This window comes from Pongo pygmaeus, chromosome 10, assembly GCF_028885625.2.
Source record: "Pongo pygmaeus isolate AG05252 chromosome 10, NHGRI_mPonPyg2-v2.0_pri, whole genome shotgun sequence".
NCBI lineage: Eukaryota > Metazoa > Chordata > Mammalia > Primates > Hominidae > Pongo > Pongo pygmaeus.
In genome coordinates this window covers 55910677-55925584 of record NC_072383.2, presented here as the reverse complement: position 1 = coordinate 55925584, position 14908 = coordinate 55910677, and the positions used below count along the sequence as shown (strand labels likewise).

General features: G+C 39.2%; 1 long non-coding RNA gene across 1 annotated transcript; it reads right to left on the bottom strand.

The window, feature by feature from the left end:
- Window positions 1-198: 198 nt before the first annotated feature.
- Window positions 199-862, bottom strand: LOC129010179 (uncharacterized). The gene is made up of 3 exons (XR_008492942.1): window positions 642-862; window positions 431-544; window positions 199-313 (listed from the first exon to the last, which is right to left on the bottom strand). It is a non-coding gene; the product is annotated as an uncharacterized LOC129010179 (long non-coding RNA).
- Between the last annotated feature and the right edge of the window lie 14046 nt (window positions 863-14908).

Genomic DNA, 14908 nt, shown 5'->3' with positions numbered 1-14908 from the left:
CTACACTGTGTACCCATTGGTACCATCTTGATGCACATCTCTTGAAATTAAGCATCCTTGTTTCTTGGGTGACTAGAAATATCAACTGTCATTAGCAAAGTGAATGTTTGGTCCTTTATAAACACTGTTGTCACACCAAAAAAATGAATGTAATGCACATATACAAGAAAAGAAAAAGGCGAGCTCTTTATAATTCTTACCAGTTCAGTGATCCAGTAATGAGCTCTCATGACCTCCTTTCTTCTCTAAAATCTGAATTCCTCCTAAGCAGCATCTTCACTGATGCTTTAATCCCAGGCGGTGGTTTCCATACCTGGCGGTATAGAACACAGCTGTATGTCATTTTCTCCTCAGGATTTAAATTTAACTTGAGAAGGCAAGCCTGTGGGTAGCTAATTAATAGATTTTTTTTTTTTACAATTGCATGTACCTGGCATTATTCTGATTAAATTTCCAAGCCGATTAAAAATGAGTCCAAAAGATTGGCAAGCATGGTTTCCTGCCTTGAGGAGCACAGAACTGGCTGGGGAAGTCCCCAAGCAAACTTCCGAGTTGAGAGACATGCCAAAAAAGAAAGGAAGGTGGTGAGCCCAGGTTCAGAAACAAGATCGGCACAGTTTCTCTCTCTTTCCATCTCTCACCTCATATAACAAGCACCAATCTTTCTGTGCTCTAGTTTTCAGCACACAGAAATTTCTGGTTCTTATCTACCAGCAGCCAGAAATACACAAACCCCTCCAGTATCACAGATGCGGGATTTCCACTGCAGCCCATTTACTGTGTATTCTGCATTTCACACATATTCAATGGGCCCTGCTTCTCAGGGCTACCCGGCCTGAGCCCTGCCCTGGGCTCCTGGGGCGCCTGCCCTAAGCACACCCTCCTTGTTAAAAGAGACATTGGCCACTCTCCTTTGTTATTCAGACGCTACCTCCTTTGTTATTCAGAGAGATTAGGACCTAAGAGAGGCTCTGTCTTTGATGTCATTTTACAAATACATAAATATAAGGAAATAGAGGGAAGGAAAACTTCAAGGAAAAAAATGTATTAAAACAGTGCCCAGAACAGCATCTTTAGGTAGATGCCTTTTCAAACCAGGTGGTTCTGGTGAGCGTTTCCAACATGTGCCAAGAGGTGGGCACTTGATCCAGTTGGACCAATCACAAAGTCTCACACTTTGGTCACTGTGATTGGCCCAGGAATAAACACGTGACCCCCCCCAATCCAGCCAATCAGGATTATCCTCTGTTTTTTTTCAAACTTGAGCTTAGGAGAGAGGACCTTTCCTTTCTAGTCTTGGAACTGTAAACGTGGGAGGCTGGAGCTGTAGCAACCATGGCTCCAGCCACATGAGAAGCCAATGTGCGCAGACAAGCTGATGCTCAAAGAAGCCAAGACAAGCAGGAAGAGAATTCCTCACAATGTTCAAGTCCCTGGTTCCAGTTGTCCCTAATGTTGACATCGCCCCTCCCTTCCAGTTCCATTAACCAGTAAATCCTCTTTTCCGCTTTCTCTAGTTCAGTTTCTTTCACTTGCCACCAGGAGAGTGCTAGCAATTATTTCCAGTCACTCTCCTGCTGCGATAGCTGCCCTCAGCAAACCGCTCTTTTTAAAATAGAAATGCCTCCTCGGAAGCGAGAAGAGATGCTAGAGTAAACAGATCCACACCATGATGCAGTCAGAAGATCTGGACGGCTACAAAAGGCAGGAAAGGGGAAATAGAAACAACTGGCAAGCATTTTATGTCAGGATCAAATTGCCATTTTTACACAAATCTTTGTTATTAATGGAATATAGTATTCCTGGATTCTTCTCGTTATAAGGATTGCACGCTCCACACTCACATCTGTGTGTGGAACAAGCCAGAAGGTGACCTACACTCACTATGGAAAGCGTTCAGTAGGCCCTTGCCAGTGCAGAGGACGGCAGACTGAACTACACATCAAAGACTATGTGATCTGGCCCGGCGTGGTGGCTCACGCCTGTAATCCCAGCACTTTGGGAGGCCAAGGCAGGCGGATCACGAGATCAGGAGTCCAAGACCAGCCTGACCGTGCAAACTGTTACTCCAAGGCCTTTGGATATGCTATCCTTTCTGACTAGAAGGATCTCTGCTGATTGCCTCCCACCCACAAATTAATCTCACTCTTCCTGAAGACTTCAATCAATTATTATTTTTTTCACAGAGGACTTTGTTAATGCCCATGACTGCATCAATTCTGCTGACTATATACACTCATTTCACCATGCACCTCTCCTCTAGAGGATTTAGCGTGGATCACAATTGTAATTATATTTTGTCTGCTTCCCCTGGTGAATTTTAAGCTTGCCATTGTATCCTCATCATCTTTCACAGAACCTAATATATAGTTCAGTAAATATTTGTTGGATAGATAAGCATATTTAGGTTAAGGGTAAAATGATAAAACAAAGAAACTCAACAATAATTCAAAGATTGAGAAAAGATAGCTTGTTATTTACCTAAAAATTAGTGGTGAGCATTCCATGTCAGTGGGTGGCTTTGCTCCACATAGTCATTCAGAGACCCATGATATGAGTCATTCAGAGACCCAAAGGTTGAGTTGATAAATTCCAGCCAGTAGAGAGGAAAAAGAGAGCATGAAGATGCATATTGGGTGTATAAAGTCCCAGCGTTGCAAGAAGCACAAATCACTTCTCACATTCCACATGACAACACCTAACTACAAGGGAAGCTGAAAAACATAGGATACCTTGGCAGCCACATGCCAACTACAATTTTGTTATTACAGAAAAGAAAAACATAAGTCATGGACAGTTAAGACTGCCCACCACAGAGTGAATTAATAAATGGGTGAATATGGTCCTCCCAGCTTCCACATAGCAAGCACTATTTGCCCCTCTCCTCTGGTTTTCTGCCAAGTCCACCAAAATCAACAATGGGGCACCCAGTGCCCAACATCCTAGGTCAGATGCCTCCTTATGTGGCCAAGGCAGTTGATACCAGTGCTGCTGAACCCGTTGACTTATATTCCCAATGCCCCAAGGAAGAGCAACTGAAGCACTCTTCTTTTCCTCTTTCTTGCACTGTAATTCCTCTCTCTGTGGGATTCAGGGATAGGTCTATGGTGGCTGGGCTGGAAGGTAAGTCAAGTGATGGTACTGGACTATTCTCAAAGTTGACCAGCCCTGGAACATTAGACCATTACCCTGGCACCAACTTCTTGAGCAGAGAGTCTCTTTGCTCAGGGTGAGTTCTTTCTCAAAAGGTTTGTTGGTCTTCCATACAAACACTCCTAGAGAAATTACCTGGCAGGCAGGCTCTTCTGACTACCCAGGCATGCTTGTATTAAAAGACTTCACAGAGATATTTCTCAAATTAGGACCTTGATGATATAGGATAAAGAAAATGTCTTCAAATAGATTCATTTATAAAACATTTTTAGATGATCAAAAATCACTGAGTTGTTACCAAACCAGAAAAAGGTGTTACATGCTGTTCCAGTTGCTACTGCTGCACAGCAAACACCCTAAAACTCAGTGGTATAGAATAGCCATTTTATTACGCTCACAGATTCTGTGGGTCAAAAATTTGAACAGAGCACAGAGGGAGGGCTTGTCTTTGACCTCTGATAGCTGTGTATTCACGGAGGAAGACTCAAAGACTGAGGGTTACTCAACAGCCGAGGAGTGGAATCATCTGGCCTGCTCACATGTCTGGTGGTTGATGCTGGTGGTCAGCTGGGATCTCAGCTAGGCTGTTGGCTGAAATACCTGTACATGGCCTTTTCATATGGCCTCTGCGTGTGAGCTAGCTGGGCTTTCTTATAGCATGGTGGTTAGATGCCAAGAACAAATGTGCCAACAGAGCAAAGCAGAGGTGCATGGCATTTTCATGATCTACCTTTGGAAGTCACAGAGAGTCATTTCCACCACACGCTATTGATAAGGCAATCACAACATCCACCCACGTTCAAGAGGAGGGACACAGGCTCCACTATTTTATAAGTGAAATGTCACAGTCACATCATAAGAGAACAAGAGGTAAGAGCGACCATTGTCATCATCTTTGGAAAACACAATCTGCAACATATTGCCTCAGTTGCCTCTGATGAAAAACAGATGTTTTTTAACAAATAAGCCAATTAGCAATATTTTTGAAACAGTAAGGATTTGAGTTTTGCTTTAATGACTTGAAAGGCAGAGTAGTTAATTCAGACAAAAAAATATTTTATTCTATTAAAATAAAATCAGCACTAATAATCCTCAGTGGCTTTGTAGATCTACTGGCCAAACAGATTGTCACATGTGTTTATATCACATATATACCATCAAAATGCAAGGGTGGAATGATGGATAACTTGTACACAGTTAGGGCCATGGAAAACTATAGGGTAAAGGAAGTGTTCTCATTGAAATATATGTATTTCTTTCAGTATCTTTTTTTCCTATCCCTATGTAATCCAAATGTCATCAGGCTTCACTAGCCTGTGAGGCCACCATAACAACAGTGCTCACATCTTGCTGCTTTATGTCCACTACTTGCATTCATAAGGTTTTTGTAGCCACCTTCACCTCCTCAGCCTTAAAGTCTTACCCATTCTGAGAATCTCCAAGTGTTGAGTCCGGAAACAAGTTTGTTCACACCTTCTGCTTTCAACGTCCACTAACAAAGAGCCAGCCACTTCAAGGAGGTATCTGGGCCCAGCCATATCTGCCAGTATCATCTATGAGGACATTTCTCTGAGGTCCACAGTCTCACACAACATTCTGGCCCCACCCTGAGCCCTCATGTGGCCAACCTGCATCTAAGAAAATGGACTCCTTGCAAACGCTGACACCCAGACATACAAGCACATGGCTTGCCAAGGTTCATGACATTTCTCATCATAGTAACCCTTTTCTTCTGCTGTCTCCCTCTGCTTCTGTCTGAAATGAAACACCTTTTACTATTGGAGTCAGACCATCAGAAACATATGGGAAGGCCAGTGTCCACACCATTCCCAAGCCACCATCTTTAAGGAGCCAAAGCAGGGTTGGGTTCTGTGCAGAGATATGGAAAATGGATTACAGGAGAGAGTGACAGAGGAGTGGAGACAGGGAGAGAGAGCGAGAGATTCACACAAAGAAAGCTCACAAAGTGTTAGCAACTGATCAATCTAGAAGGTGAGGTTTATATATGTGTTTATTGTTTCGTTATTTCAACTTTTCTGCCGATTTGAAATATTTGAAAATTAAAAGTTGCGAGAACAATTTTAAAATAAACGACTACAGAAGACAAAAAATAAAATTGCTCTAGTGACTACATCTTATGAGTCTGCTGGTTAGATGTATAGGTTATAGTCATTAAAACAAAAAGTGATGATGGCCCAGACTAAGGCGGTAGGAGTGGGAGCAAATGTGGAATCTAGACTTGAGAGAGAAATTTCTGGCTAGAAACAAAAAGGGGTGGCTGATTGGATATGGGTGTGAGGGAGGGAGGAGTGAGGGCTGTCACTATGATATTGAAGAAGAGCATGAAAGATAAACTCTATTTGAACATGTAGAGTTCAGGTTCCTAGGAGACATCCAGGCAGAGATAGCCAGAGGGCAGACTGAACCATGGGCAAGAGGTCAGCGCTGAAGTTACAAATACTTAGGAATTAATAGAAGCTGAAGCATGTACGTGCATGAGCTCAGCCAGAAAAAGTAAGAAGTAAAGTGGAAGGAGGAGAAGACAAGGACAAGCTGTTTGAGGTGTTATAGGAAATTGATATCCAGGATGAAGCACTCAGTGTTAATCCCACACTCCATGCTGTCTCCTGGTATAATTCATTCCTGGGCAAATTCCATTCCTCATTAACATTTTTTCTTTCCTTGGGTTGTGTTTTATTATTTTAGTTTTATTATGCTGGTACCTGGTACAAATGCCAAGTACTTCTCCTAATAAATGGCCTTTTTCATCTGTTATATCACCCAAATGAATCCAAGCACTTATAATTAGCAAGGTTTACATAACAGGTATAATTTCTTCATAATAAAGTCTAACCACTATCATTGATTTTTCTTAATGGAACATTTTGTTTTTGAAATAAACAGCAGGCATTAACCAAATATATCTGGATAGCAATAATACTCAACTCTGATCATAACCTGTTTGCTACTCTCTTGAAACTAATCATAATTCTAGAACAAAATAAAAACATTAGAAGATTAATAAAAGCCATTTTATCAGAAAAGGCTCATTCTTCTTTAGTGCTATATTTATCTCACAAGGGAAAATTACTTTATTACATGGGTAGCAATGCATTTATGACAAGGCACTTGAAAAATAAGTCTGATGCTCATTTTGAAATTCTATTTCTTAGTAGTCGTAGGCCATGCAGTCATCAGAAATACTTTTAAAAAGAAAAAACTACCACATGCTTTTAAGTGCTTTGCTTCCAATAATAAAAGGACTGGCAGGTGTATATATTAGAGTTTAGACTGTCAGTATTTGGTTTATGTTAAACCATAAATGAAATTCAGTACTATGGCCATACCAGATCTAAATATAGTCACGCCCTGCATAACAATGTTTTGGTCAGTGATAGACTGCACATATGACTGTGGTCCCCTAAGATCATAACATGTTTTTACTATACCATTTCTATGTTTAAATGTGTTTAGATACACAAATATATCATGTTATAATTGCCTACAGTATTGAGTACAGTAATATGCTGTACAGGTTTGTAGCCTAGGAACAATAGGTTATAGCATAGGTGTGTAGTAGGCTACACCATCTAGGTTTCTGTAAGCATACTCTTTGATGTTCACACAATTACAAAATCACTTATTGAACACTTTTCTCAGAGTGTATCCTTGTCGTTAAGCAACACATGACTGTAGTTAGACAAAAGAGAGGGTTTTTCAATTATTCAGTAATTTGATATAGTCAAGCAAATAATTCCAAGGAATGGGGGGGAAATGCCCCTTCTGCCTAAGCTACTTTAATTGGCAACACTTAGAAGATCCATGGGTAAATCACTGGCCTTGTTACCTCTGTGTCAGCAGCTTACCCCACCAGCTAGCTCAGAACCCTAGGATTCTGCAAAGTATCTGCCCCACCCCAATCTCACCACAAAACAAGTATCATATTTCCAGGAGTACCTGGCTGGCAGAGATTGCCTATCATATTTCATTCTCCTATTTCAGGATATAACCTGGAGCAGCTGCCAAGCCAGGGAAACCCATTGACCACTCCATTTGCAGTTAGGTAGAAACATATAACTCCTTTCCACTGTGAAGTAGAAGGGGGGTAATTTGTGCCACTTCTAGACTGAGGTTTTTAAGAAGCAGCCATATCTCCCCCATGTTCTTTTTTCTTCTACCAGCCGAATGCCATGACAACCAGGTCCCAAGGAACTTCAGTATCTTCAAATGGAAGTCTCCAAAGCCCCTGATTCACCAGAAAGAGAGAGAACCATCCACTGGCCACCACACTGTTATATGAGCAGAACACAAACTCCTGTTGTGTTTGAGCCTTTAAACATTCTGGGCATATATGAGGCAGAAGATTATCCTCTTTAATATACAAAATGATGCCTCAGATATGCCTACAAACAAGTAAAATCAGGTATCCAGAAAGCTACTCTGTGCCATAGTTTCTTTATTTCTATTTCTGCAACATGAGGCACCCCAGTGTCAACCAGGGACTGCTACATCTGCTGGGCTTCCCCACTCACATTACTTCAGTCTGGCACATCTGCTTCTTCTGCCACGATTGCCAGACATTATTGCCATAGCCTCTGGGCACCGCTGCCTCCACTGGCACTTCCACTGCTTATTCTGGGTACTGATGCTCTGGCTTAACACGCTCACTCTTCCTGAACTCTGCTACCTCTTCGGCTGGGGCCCTCGAATTACTGAAAGTCCTCCAAGCTTTGTGGTGAATTAAACAAATGCATTAATCCATTTTGATGTTACACTCATTTGATTTCAAGCAGCTGAAAGAAAGAGAAAACCCAGCTCACCGTGGCTTAAGCAATAAAAGCATTTACTGATCTCGTGATATAAGAATTCTGAAGATGTGGAGCTCCAAGTTTCATGCAGCAGCTCCACAGCACCATCCATCATCTAATTTCTTTCTGCCTCGACCATGCCATTCTCAACTGTGAGCTTTTCATTCTTGGACATGCCACCTCTTGATCACAAGATGACTGCCATAGATATAAGCTGCACATCTTCACACAATATCAGGTGGGCAAAATGGTAGGAGAGTTTCTCCCAGAAGCCCAGCTGCACCCTTCTCCTTGCACAGCATTGAGTAGAACTAGGTCACATGGTCATCATAGCTCTGGGACCCCTGGGAAAGGGAGACTGTCAAAGTAATGAAATTGCCATTAATGACTTAAACCAATCATGATTTTAGCCCTCATAGTGGGGCATAAGGCTACCCCCTCCCCCTCAAAGAAAACAAGATTGTGCTTACAAAAAGGAGGGGAAATGGCTATCGGGGTTAGAAGGGCAACTAACAGCATCCGCCACAGATTCCGATTCCGCCGTATCACCTTCCATACACAGAAAATCTAGTCAAGGTCTTCTCTCTTCTACAGCCCAGATTTGAGTCCATGGGGGACTGGCCAGGTATAAGGCTAAGTGGTGGGCATCTGTCCCATGTGTCATCCACACATACACTGGCTGTGACTATGGTTTTGATAATGGATGAAGCTTTTCAAGCTTGGCTCCTTCTCTCTGAATGAGTGCTCATCCAGTACCTGTAGTGATCAAAGAAGGCTTCATTGCAGCAGTGCACCACCAGTTTGACAGACAAGCTTATACATGTTTATATTCCATAATAGCCATTGTTTGGGCTTAAGCTGCAATTTACCAGACTTATCCCACCACTTTTCATTTTGTCTTTACTGGACTTCAAATTAAGAAGCACATCATTTTTGATACATACTCAATACTGGTCAGAATGTTTTAGATAAAGTCTTATCTTGGAACATGTATATATCCTTACACATTTCAAAAAGGAAATTCTGCAAGTGTTCAAGTCACATTAACAATAAATACTAAGAAAGACAACAGGCCATTTATTCAATATTAACTGCATTTAAATGTGAGAAAAATCAAAGATTGTTAAAGGAAACACACTACTTGTCAGAAATGGTATGTGTTAATAATTCTGAGAGAAAAATTCTAATTCATCTACAACTTCAAAGGGTAACATTTCCCAGGGGAACTTAAAATGAAAATGCAATGGCATTACATGCATTTTTTAGGCTCTTGATATTTTCCTTCTACCTATTTAAATGAATTTCCAAAATGATGGACTCTCTCTGGAGTAAACCTCCAGAACAATCTGAGATGAGGCTTTCTGATTGTCCATATTTCATACTTAGGGCAGTTCAGATGCCTCTGTGATAAGAGAGGCTTGCAGCTGACACAAAGTTTCTGATAGAGAAACTGAATTTATTAAAACACAATATCTATCGACATGCTAACAGGTAAGATGTCTTCAGGGCTTCAGTTAAGGTCGATGATTTCTAATCTACATAAATTTCCCTGGAACTGACTGTAAACTAGTTAAATGGCTGACTGGTGACAAAAAGATGAGGAAAATAATCAATGCATATAAAGCAGCACAAAAGATTTGGAGGCAATTGTATCTGCTCTGTAATTATGTTGGCGCATGGGAAATTAAAATTCTTGCTGGCCTCCTCCTTCCCTTCCACCCTTCCCCCAGGCCTCCTCATCTTGCCTCAATAAAAAAGCTCTTGAAGCAAATGGGAATGGTAGTTTGAGGTCAAAGAAAACAAAGAGAAAGAAAGATAAGAAGAGAGATGAAAAGAATGGGCAGGAGGGCTCTCCATGGCCCCCAGTGAGGCAAAGGGCTCTTGCACAACCAAGAAAGGCTGTCTTAACTAAAGTGTCTGGTCAAGGAAGGAAACGGTTCAGATGAATTTTTTTGCCTCTTACTTCTATCTTGCACATTGGGGTGTGATTATCTGTGTATATTATTCCTCTAGAGCAGGGGTGGACAACCACAGCAGGGCCAAATCTAACCCACCACTTGTTTTTATACCACCCACAAGAATGGGTTTTACATTTTCTAATGGTTACATTTTTAAATGTTACATAAATACCTACATAATTCACTCAACTTTGCCTCACAAAATCTGAAATATTTACTCTCTGGCCCCTTAAAAGTTTTTCAGCCCCTCATTAGATGAGACCTCCAGAAGCAGCACTGTTCGTTTATATTGTTCTCCCTTGGATGGAATAAAGCCTGGTGGTTAGATGGATAAAAAATAGTTTTGAGAGCATCCTGGAACAGGGGCAAAGACTTTTTTTTTTTTAATTTGTGAATGAAGAAACCAAGACCTATGGATGCCAATCAACTGACCTAAAGTCCAGCTGCTTTTTAGTGGCAGAGCTAAAGCTGGAATCCCCTCCACAGCATACCACCTTGATCTGGTGCTGCCAACAAAACATTACAACACCTTTCGAGCTCTGTCTTTCAATCCAACTGATCAACCTCTGTGCATCACTAAGATGCAAAAGCATGGCTATTCAGAGTGTGCTTTGATGAAGAGGGACAAATGCAGTTAGTAGGAAGAAAAAACGACAACAACAACAACAAAACTAATCTTATTCCTAAAGAGAGGTACAGTTTGAAAGTCAGTACCTGGGTAAGTGACAAACCTGATACTGTCCTAAGCAATTAATCTATGACTATATGGACCTATTGAGGAGACCCTGAAAAACATGAGTGTGTTTACTGTGAAATTCAGAACTGATTTGTAATGCACTTAATGGTAAACTGAGAGTAAAAAACACACTGATAAAATAATTTTTTTCATTATGTATGCTTGTAAAAAACACACTGATAAAAAGAATTTTTTTCATTATGTATGCTCAGAATAACATCAGAGGGAAAATAATTTCCTTGACACATTTTATGGCCATTTTGAATGTCTCTAGTGATAAGAGTTTCTAACTCTTTTCAGGAAGGCTACTCCCTAAACGAATAATTTTTGTTGTCATTTAGGTTTTCCAAGGCAATATATCAAGTTCTAATAGGTTTATTCAACACTCAACACAGATGCTAAGTTGAAACCTTTCTAATCATTTTCTAATCCAAACTGTATTATGATTTCTTGCTATGTTTTTAAAAGCTTGGGGATTTGAAATCTTGACATGTATATTTTAAGAAATATCGATGCTTCCTTAGGAATTTAAGAGGAAAGAGTCAATAAATTGGGCATAACTAGACACTCTGACCAGCTATCTGGGAATAATTAGCCTAATGCTATTGCATAGGTGATGTGCGCTTTATATTATCTACACAATGTGAAAGAAAAACCCTTCCTTCCTCTCTCTGGAGGGTTCTTTTGAAAGTCTTACTGCTCTAGTTAGTTCAATGCTATTTATTTTTACTGTGTTCATTATTTTAGTGCTCAAGAGTAATGTTCAATGTTTAGTAACAATAAATTTTATTTCCCATATGTCAGTCTGGTTACAAAGCTAATACAAATCCATCTAAATCTTCTGTGCCATTTAGTACGCATTCATTACTTTCTTCATCTTTTTTTTTGTCACCAGCCAATCGTTTAACTAGTTTATAGTCAGTTCCAAAGTAATCTGTGTAGATTAGAAATCAAAAGTGTTGTCCAAGGCCCTCAAGGCATCTCACCTGGCCCTCTCTGTAGTGAATTGGGTTTTTTCTCTATCAAATCAACCATACATATATTCTATGTAGACCTGTGGTGTTGGCTTTATTTAACCTCCAACTTCAGAACACATACTCTCCAATCATAAGCAATTAACCAACAATTATTTCTACCCATGTAATACTCTTCTAAGGAGTTGCTCTGGGTAAAAAAATAAAACCAGAATAAATGACAGCAGATGGCAAAAAAAAAATAAAACACAGTATTAATTGATTTTTCAGAATTGATTTAAACTTGGCTAAGGATTTTAGAAAGTCTTGTTGTTTCACAAGTGAATGTCATACACAAAGAGTAGAGGGAACAAAGTGATTCTCAACAGAAATGTCTAGTTTTAATTTATAGAAGGATGAACCAAAGACAACCCACATTAAAATACATTTTACTCTTTATGCTATGTGAGACACTCTGTAAATATTGCCCCAACGAAACAAAATCTTGTGTCTATTTAGGCTATATTCAAATTTTCTCTAAAATAAACCAAGTAACAAATGTTTATTGAGTCCCACGGTTTACTCTGTAGGCCCTTCAACATAAAGATGTTGGAGAGCAAGGAGAAGGCCAAATCCAGAAGGCAAGAAAGCATAGAGGGAAATGAAAGCATATCTATGCACTCTTTTTCTGTATGTCTTTCCCACCCATTACCAGGACAGCAAAGCTTTACCTTGACCTATTAGGACATGCTTATCATGAAAGATTTTAGAATAGAGTGAGACCATAGAAGCCAGAGTAACCAACTTTTCTTACAAACAAGGTTTCAGGACACTATTTACAAAGCTCTGTCTGAATTTTCTAAGGCTATAATCAAGTAAATACCTCCCACCAAAAAAAACCCCACAAAAACAAAAACAAACCACACAACAACCCTGCCTTCTGGTAAGACTATATCTAGGGCAGGTCAACAGGTTCCTGTTTCATTTATGCCTTTTTAATTACGTTAATTTCTAAATGACATCTGAGAAGCATCCAAATTTATAAATAGTAAAACCATCCTTTTAGAAATTTGTTCATGGGAGATTAAGTCAGAACAAAAGATCAGGCTGCCCAACTCAAATAAGCCAGACAATACAACCAAAACCTTTATCAAGTACAAACAAAAATTCACCCAAACAAAATTGTGTTGTTAGGTGGATAAAACCTACAAACAACATACGGAATTCTGTACCAAAGCAACTGGGTATTCTGGCACTTTATTACATTTCACAATCTAGTCATCAGTTCATATGTAATTTTTAAAAATCTACCTATAGTTTACCATGTCTTCAGATTTTTTTTAAAAATGTGGAGCATGATTTCCACTGTGGATTAGTAATTAATTGGTTCCTACTGGGGCTGATTTTCCACACCTCTTTTTATACCGTAAGCCCCTTTCAAAATTATTTTAAACTTTTGGATGATTCTAAGTGAACAATAGCCCAGCCTTCATTAATAAACACATTACAATTCCCTAACCTGGTTTTCCTGCGTCTTCTTTAGGGATAGCTCAGGGGCAGCACTAGGAGGACGTGTGCACTCTTTCTTCAGGTGCTTGTGCTTTGATGGTGACTGGTAGGCAGGCAAACTCCCTGGGCTAGTTTGCATGTTAAAGATACTCCTGTCAGGTATCTGGTTGAAGATCTGAAAGCTCCTCTCTTGTGTGAGCAAGGGCAAACTCTCTTTAGCGACATGAATTGACAATAAGAAGCATATTGAACAAACTTCAATGACCCTTTGTGCCCCTTTTTTTAAAGCCAGAAAACCTATATTAGAGAAAGTTTGGGCCTAATGTTTTCTATTGTGTCACTCTGCCCTACTTCCCCCAGTTGCCAATAGCATAAAACATTTTAACATGTCACTACTTCTTAATTTGAGCAGAGGCAGAAATCTGTCCAGTTTTTATTTTTTAAATTCTTTTCAATTTCTGATTTCACTTGCATATCACTCACTTATTTTCTTTACAGAAGAGAACAAAAGTGCTTGAATTATGCATAAAGTATTTTAAAAGGCATCTTTCAGATAAAGTACTTTATATTATTAAGCACTGTAAAATTATTATTGCACATCACTTTTATTATGTAGCTCATTTTAATGGGCCAGAATATTTTAATCATCAAAAAAAAGCCATAGTTTATAGGTTAAAATTGAAAATATATCTGCACATTTTTTCCATAAAATATGTAAGCGTGATTTTCAGCCCCATTTAACTAATGTGTTTTGGAAATATGTTACAATAGTAAATGCAACAAATCTCAGTGAAGGAAAAAAGTCATACAAAAAGTGTGATTAATAGCAATATCTTTTTTTTCATTTTACAGAAGTCCCTATTTTGAAAATGAATCATTTTACATGATAACCTCTGTATTTCCATGTCATTTATCTAAACTGTAGTTTAGATAAACTGTAGTATATTACAACTCTGGGTTGTAATATACTGTATATTACAACTCTGGGTGCAGAATTGCAAATTATATCAAAGAAACAAACTATCAAAACAACATAAATTACCCACTATGCACTTGCAAAGAAAAAAAATGCAACTGTTAAAGAATTAAAGAGTAATAAAAAAATGAAATAAAGCCCACAGCATGGGTGCATATATGTCCAGAAATGAAAATATATTTGGATTCATATTATTGGAAATTATTTCTTAATTGAACTAGCGATGTGAAAATGAAAGTTGTTAGATCATTTTGATGCGTGATCTTCATAATCAGCTCCTGGTAAGCTTATAAAATATGTATGCTCCTCCTGTATGTAAGACAGACATTTCCCTGACTATGTCACTTTCCTCAGATGTGACTCCACAGTAAAACTGAGCTGGTTTTTAAAATGTGCATTAAAAATTTTGGATGAGAGCACATTTCTGTAAGGCAAAATTGGTTTATGGTTTCTATTGTAAGAAAGAGAATTACTGTGCACAGTATAGGAAGTCTAATTTTATGGCTTGCATGGTTGGGTAGTAGCTAGAGTTTTCAGCTCAACCATACATGTCATGAATAACAACACATTGAATTTACATAGCTATTTCCTCAGTGGAATTCCAAGAACTACATAATCTCATTTGGACTCATAACATCTCTTCCAGGCTACAAACTAGGAAACGTCTCCATTTTAAACAATGGAAAAGAAAAGGCGTATAGAGATTGGACCACACCTTGCACCAAGTAGATTAGAAAACAGTTTTCTGGTAATGGAAATGGGTTCCAACAATCCCTTTTGAGAAATTCCAAGTGTCAAGCCTTTGCTGATCAGGT